Source organism: Spea bombifrons, chromosome 2 (assembly GCF_027358695.1).
Source record: "Spea bombifrons isolate aSpeBom1 chromosome 2, aSpeBom1.2.pri, whole genome shotgun sequence".
Lineage (NCBI taxonomy): Eukaryota > Metazoa > Chordata > Amphibia > Anura > Pelobatidae > Spea > Spea bombifrons.
In genome coordinates this window covers 35194636-35202500 of record NC_071088.1, presented here as the reverse complement: position 1 = coordinate 35202500, position 7865 = coordinate 35194636, and the positions used below count along the sequence as shown (strand labels likewise).

General features: G+C 41.9%; 1 protein-coding gene across 1 annotated transcript in view; it reads right to left on the bottom strand.

Annotated features, from left to right (window-relative positions):
* The window catches only part of LOC128475015 (amine oxidase [flavin-containing]-like), a 275083-nt gene that overhangs the window by 104966 nt on the left and 162252 nt on the right, over positions 1–7865 (bottom strand). The window lies entirely within an intron of this gene.

Genomic DNA, 7865 nt, shown 5'->3' with positions numbered 1-7865 from the left:
TCTCGGGTTCAGATCTTTCTATCCATCATCTGTCTGCAAAAATTACAACTCTGCTATGTTTGGTCTCCTTTCGCAGAGTTTCAGATGTCCAAGCGTTTGATTTCAACTCTATTTATTTTTTCCCAGGTGGGAAGAGACCGGACGGAATGGACTTGCATAAGAGATCAAAAGTTGGGAGGACCGAAAGACCCGATGGACTGCAGTCCTATCAAGATAAGACTGAAGACAACGAACAACACTGAGCAGAGCTTCTGAAGGAAAAAACGGATAAAAAATTGAAGTGGAAGAAGATTTGGTACGACGTGATATCCTAAAACTATTATGGGTTCTCTCTGGTGGGGGTAGACACTGCTTTTGGGGCTCATTCGGTTAGGGGTCTCATTATCAGATGCTGTTATGGTATTCTCTTTCATTCCAGCATAATTCAAATTATGATGTGGTGGGTCTGGAAAGTTTTTTCGTCATGATCCTATTCTGGGTGGTCAAAGGTTGACAGAAGGCTATCAACAGGTTTACAGATATGATTTTGGTTCCAGTTTTGAGGTTTTTTTCCTACATTCGGTTACAATACCAAATGAAGAAGAAGGGGTCTTACAGTTGGAGTTATATGTACTAGGACTATTGTTTCTGATTGGTCGATCAGTTTACACGTTTTTTCTCCTTTGCTGCTATGAGGTTCATTAAAGAAAGATATGCAAAATATTCGCCTCCTGTCTTTAATAAAAGTCTGATTATTCGGTCACTAAGGTAGAATAATCCTCAATTATAAGAGATATAGAAGACAATTACAGGTTTAATAATGGTTTTGAGTAACTCTCCTGCATATGTTTGTACCATGCATATACTTAATAGGTCATATTTTTATGGTGTACACCATTTACATTAATAACTCTCGGGTGATCACATTCTCTCATATTATTACAAGGGTAACAGGCGCCAAACATCCATGATAGCTAGATGACCTATTCTTGCTTCTCAGACCCTGTTTAACCCCCTCCTGCCATGTTTCACATCATTGTGGAACCTTAACCATTATTCTCAAATCATAACTGTGAAGATGCTAGGTGCTGCTTCCCCTGTGTGACCCCAGTGCCTGGTCCCCTGTAAGATTTTACGGGGTGTACTTTGAAGATGCCCTGCATGGATGCTCTTCCTGCCCCATTGACATGTTTGGAGGAACAGATGGCACAGGCAAGCTGCTTTATAATGGGGTTTGGCCAAGTTTCCAGGCATGATCTGGTTAAGAAAAATGCTACAATTTCTGGTATAAATTTCTGGTATCAATGCAGAACCCATGTTAACCCTTACCGTACCCTTCACATAAACATCTTGCATGACACATACAATTATACAATTTGCTTCATAATAAGACAGATGTTTATGACAACAACAGAAGAGAGGGAATTGGGGATAATTTCTCTGAGGGCTTAAAGGTAACCAAGCAATGAAACACTACATCAAAAAAGCAAGCAGAATGCTGGTAATGCCTGGGAACTCTCCGCAGACACAATAAATAACAAATTTAACAAGTGTCACCACTGAGAAACTCTGGGTGGCAGGAGCCATGTTGTGGCACGCCCCAATCCCCGCCCACTTCTTCAATAATAGGGAGGTATCGTGGGATCACCCACCGATGTTGGTGGGACTGCCCACTGACTTCAGCGGGACCACCTTCCCGTAATTCTGAAAAGGGAATTCTAGCTGGAGGCATTAGTTGCAGAAGGAGAGAGGTGGTTCTACAATTTATTGACAGTTACCATTATGTATGATACATACTGTTTATATATATCTCACATAATGGAATAAATAGTACAGGCAGGGCCGGACTGGCCCACCGGGATACCGGGAAATTTCCCGGTGGGCCGGAAGGTCCGGGGGCTGGGCGGCCATGAAGACAGCCGCTGAGCTGCCCCCAGGCTGCCCGAAATCTAATCAAAGCGGCCGCTGGGTGCTGATGCGGTCGGCCGGCATCAGCACCCAGCAGCCGTGTGCGATGGCCGTCTAGTGATGGGAGCAGTGTGAGGGGTGAAAGCTCCGCCCCCTCGCACTGACCTTTCACCCCTCACGCTGCTCCCATCACTATGCGGCCATCAGATTGCTGGGAATGTAATCTGAACGGCCGATGCGTGCTGATGCCGCCGGCCGCCTCTGCTTTAATACTTTTTTTTTTACTTTATATGGCGAGCCGATCCAGCTTACCATATAAATAATAAAAAAAAAAGTGTTAAAGTAGCTCCGGCCGGCGGCATCAGCACGCACCGGCCGTTTAGATTACATTCCCAGCAGCCTGATGGCTGCATAGTGATGGGAGCAGCGTGAGGTGGAAGCTCCGCCCCCTCGCGCTCAGACTGCTGCAGCACCGGATGTCAGGTCAGTGGCATCCTGGCTGTCAGCATAGAGGAGAACAGTGTGCAGCTGCCAAGAAGTCAAGAGAAGTAGAAGGTGAGTAAAATAATGTATTTTTTGTACTGTATGTTTTTTGTATTTGTTAAGAACAAAAAAAATCGGCATGTGTGTGTATGTAAGTGTGTCCCCCTATATGCCACTCTGCCTCAGAAATGCCTTATACCCCCCTATATGCCACTCTGTCCCATGATATGCCTTTTAACCCCCTATATGCCAGAGTTGCATATAGGGGTATAAGGCATTTCTGGATGCAGAGTGACATAGGGGGTCAAAAGGCATATCTGGAGGCAGAGTGGCATAAAGGGGGTTAAAAGGTATATCATGGGGCAGAGGAGCATATAGGAGGGTATAAAGCATATCGGGGAGGCAGAGTGGCATATAGGGGGCATAAGGCTTTTTTGGAGGCAGAGTGCCCCATGATATGCCTTTTAACCCCCTTCATGCCACTCTGCCTCCAGAAATGCCTTATACCCCCTATATGCCACTCTGTCCCATGATATGCCTTTTAACCCCCTATATGGCAGAGTGGCATATAGGGGGTTAGAAGGCATATCATGGGACAGAGTGGCATATATTATTTTTTATTTAATATGGCAAGCTGGATCTTTTAATATGCCTTTTAACCTCCTATATGGCAGAGTGGCATATAGGGGGTTAGAAGGCATATCATGTGACAGAGTGGCATATAGGAGGGTTGAGGCATATCAGGGAGGCAGAGTGGCATATAGGGAGGGTATAAGGCTTTTCTGGAGGCAGAGTGCCCCATGATATGCCTTTTCACCCCCTTTATGCCACTCTGCCTCCAGAAATGCCTTATACCCCCCTATATGCCACTCTGTCCCATGATATGCCTTTTAACCCCCTATATGCCAGAGTGGCATATAGGGGTATAAGGCATTTCTGGATGCAGAGTGACATATAGGGGGTCAACGGCATATCTGGAGGCAGAGTGGCATAAAGGGAGTTAAAAGGGATGTCATGGGGCAGAGGGGCATATAGGAGGGTATAAAGCATATTGGGGAGGCAGAGGGGCATATAGGGGGCATAAGGCTTTTCTGTAGGCAGAGTTCTCCATGATATGCCTTTTAACCCCCTTTATGCCACTCTGCCTCCAGAAATGCCTTATACCGCCCTATATGCCACTCTGTCCCATGATATGCCTTTTAACCCCCTATATGGCAGAGTGGCATATAGGAGGTTAGAAGGCATATCATGGGACAGAGTGGCATATAGGGTATAAGGCATTTCTGGATGCAGAGTGACATATAGGGGGTCAAAAGGCATATCTGGAGGTGGAGTGGCAAAAAGGGGGTTAAAAGGCATATCACGGGGCAGAGGGGCATATAGGAGGGTTGAGGCATATCAGGGAGGCAGAGTGGCATATGGGGGTATAAGGCATTTCTGGAGGCAGAGTGACATAGGGAATAAAAGGCATTTCTGGAGGCAGAGTGGCATATAGGGGATTAAAAGGCATATTACGGGGCAGAGTGGCATATAGGAGGGTATAAAGCATATCAGGGAGGCAGAGTGGCATATAGGGGGCATAAGGCTTTTCTGGAGGCAGAGTGCCCCATGATATGCCTTTTAACCCCCTTCATGCCACTCTGCCTCCATGAATGCCTTATACCCACTATATGCCACTCTGTCCCATGATATGCCTTTTAACCCCCTACATGTCTCAATCATAGCTTTTATTAAATATGGAAAAAAATAGTCTACATGAATTAATAAAGAAATAAAAGTTTCTTACCAGAATATCGTTAAGAATAATGTGATCAGTGTTTTGTTCCACTGAATAAAATGGAACTCTTTCATCTAAAAATGTTCGCAGTAGTAAATGTTTGGATCCCATTATGTGTAATGTATTTCATTTATTAGGGCCTTTTAACACTTTTGCTTTCTAGCATTTTAATACAAATAATGAGATAAAAAGAATGGCACATAGTGTGACTCGGGTGTGTATAAGGGGTGCGTGTGAGTATAAGAGCTTCACCGTGAGATAAACTATATGGGGCTGGTCTCCAAATTTTTCCAGGGCTGCTTTTCAGTCCCAGTCCGGCCCTGAGTACAGGATGGATGAATACAAATTATAGTATATAATAATATATAAACAGTATATATTGTGACAGGGAGCAGGGCATGGTGGTTGATGGCATCTATATTTCATGGAAAATACTGCAGTACAATGCGTTGTTTGATAACCCCAGGGAGAATGTTTTGTTACAGTCAGAATAAAGGAAATTCTGTAATTTAATTTGGGTCCCCGGGGTGCAGCATTTGGAGAGGGCCAGTACTCCACTCCATAGTTTACTTGCAGCATTTTCCATGAAAGCTGTCATCAACCGTCATGCCCTGCTCCCTGTCACAATATATATATATATATATATATATATATATATATATATATATATATATATATATGAGGAAATTAATGTACCATGCAGGTAGCTGTGCTCAATCTCAAGAAGATGCCAGCTAGATATATACACCAAGCAATGGTTCCAAGGGATTTAGTAGACAATATCAGAAGACTTGTTAAAATATCTTCCCCTAAAGAGTGTCTTCTACTCCCCTCCCTTTCCTGTTTATGCAAGTTTGGGCACCCCAGGAGTTGGACAGCAGTATAATCCCTCACATGTGGCCAAAACAAATTCTGCTGAGGGAAGAGCTTACCGCTCCCAATTAAGGAACCCCCATCCTCCTGTTTACTTCCTTCAGTTTATTCAACTATCTTTCTAGCTTTTAGCTTTACAGCTGTGGACTGACACTAAGAAACCCATACACACCCTTGTAGTGTGGCCTGCTATCCCCCCTGTCAAACATGTCCTCAAAGGAAGATCAAACTAATTAACCATCTGCAATAACTAAATATGTTTAAATGTTATATTCTGTGTGTGTTTGTCGGTTTCTTTATTTCCCCCCTCCCTCAAAATCACCATACAAAGTAAAAACAGGGATTTATTTTCACCACATACATACGAAAGACCGTATACTATTTTGTTTGCATTTGTTTCAAAGTACAAAATGTTGAATTTTTTATTTACTTTAGAAGTTTGTGTCATGGTTATTTGCTTAAATGTTATAATGTGTATTTTTTATTATTAAACAACTTATTTTGTTATCACTGTGGTTACACAGGTAGCCATAGGAGGAGGATGAAAAAACAGAAGTCTAATTTTCTAACTCCAATAACTAAATTGCTGCAATGTGCTATCAATAAAAGTTATAAAGAAGCTTGATAATTTCCTGAATGGATATTATTATTATTATTTATTATTATTATTAAATGTTAAGTATGAATATGAAGACTAGAAAATATCACATGTTTTATATACTCATTTGTATACGATTAGTAATGTTAATGCTAGTATCCTGAAGTTAATTTGTAGCCAACTGTTTACTCTATGGTGCATGGACTTCAAGAATCACTTTAAACAATTCTTAGAATTCTGTATTTGTGAATGACCACATTTTAGTCCAATTTTAGTGCAATTAAATTAAGTGGTTTTATGGACAAATAATGTATAAAAGGGAAAGATGTTTGCACATTATGGGAAAATCCGTGTTCTAGTTACAAGGACATTCTATGGATTTATCTGTTACATACCTCCTAAGTGTAGTGTTGCTTAATATATATACTAATATTGATGGAGAGTCATATTTAATAGAATCTAATTGGAAACTCAATTAGTTCTTACAGAACACAGAATTTGATTAGGACTGCGTGGCACATCAGTTTTTCCTTCTGTTGTTCTTGATACTGTAGATAGTACCACCTACTACTCCTGCTGGTAGGCTCTTCCACCTGTCCAACTACCTGGATAAAAAAAAGTTTTGCTTCCTAAACTTCGTATGAATCTCCGAACACTAGGCCAGACGCCCCACGAAACAGATGAAAACAAAGCAAAAAGCACTGATTTTTTACACCCACTCTCTCACACTCTCATCCACATTCTCTCACACACTTGTCCGCATTCTCTCTCACACTCTCTGAATGTCTCCCTAGCTTCTCTGCACGCTTTTGCGTCTCACATGTTCTTGTTCTTCCCTCTTCTCTTTTCTCTCTTCTAGTGACTGATTGGATTTAAGCAGAAGCGCCACCATTTTGGTGGAAGTTCGCCGGGAAGTTATGTCCACAGAAATGCCTATGAAAAAAATGCAAGGCACGGAAGCAGAGCAAAAGTGCCTGGCAGAGAAGGTAGGGAGATATTCAGAGAACATGAGAGAGCAGGTGATTGAAAATGAGAGTGTGAGAGATTGAGTGAGAGTCTGAGAGAGTGAGAGTAAATGTGGGCACTGGACAATGAATTTAATTTCCGAACTTAAAATGCCCCTGAATTTCATCTAAAACGAACAAGCAGGAAATGTAATGCTTTATCTAAAAACGAAAAGGCCAAAAATGAACGTAAAAATTTGTCCGAATAGATTTTAGCATGTTTGCACATGTCTATTGTAGACTACGATCACCAGCCCAGGGAACACACTTTTGAAATATACAGTATATTGGTTACTTATTTAAATAAGCATGTACTCGCAAACAACTTCTACATTAGTGACTATACACATTGGGTGATGTCTAATTCAAGAACAGCCCCGGAGGGAAAGAATTGGACCGGGGGGGCCCCATGAATGAAGTGCAGGACGAGGTACCCATTGTGAAGCCTGGTTTAAGGGGTTAAGGGATGACTAGGCAAAAATTTTGGCACTGAAAGTGTTAAATTAGTGCCACGTGCCGGGCCAGATGGGAGGGGATAATTACCCACCCTGAGGGGTATATATTGAAGTGTCTTGCACTATAGGGGCAATTATTTTAAAGTGCATTTTCCCGCCCATCCCTCCCCTAATTTTCAGCATTTGCCGGGTACTCAGGTTTTTTACGCTGGCACGGTGCAGGAGTTAACCATCTAGGTATGGTTACTTGTGGTGCACAGAGGTGTAAGTGCAGGACACTCCAGGGGCATTCGCCTCTGTGAATCGTATGGTCATGTGACTGCCGCGCTAGGGGACGTCGGCAGTTCCAGCAGGGATACAGGTGGTTACGCCCTTACCAGCAGGTTACTTATTTGGTTATTAATTGGTTACAATTGGTTATAAGTTTGCTTTCATTTTGACGATAAATATTGATATACTGTGTCAAAATGTGTTGCGCTAATAATGGTTGACACTTTGTAATACATTAATAAAGGTTGAGTGCCGCGGTGCTGTAGTTATTTGTAGTCCGCACCGCGGACAAATAAATTCCATATCTGACGATTAATAAAGTTTTGGAATAAAGAAGTGTCTCTTGTCTTATTTGTAAGAGGGACCGAAACTGGACGCTACTTCATTCAAGAACTGAGGAGTGTCCACAATGTATGTATATGCATTTGGCTAAGAATAAAAATGTTTAAAAAGTCATCGACTATACCTAGTAAACAAATAATCTAATGAATCACTTTATATATTGTACATATATAATA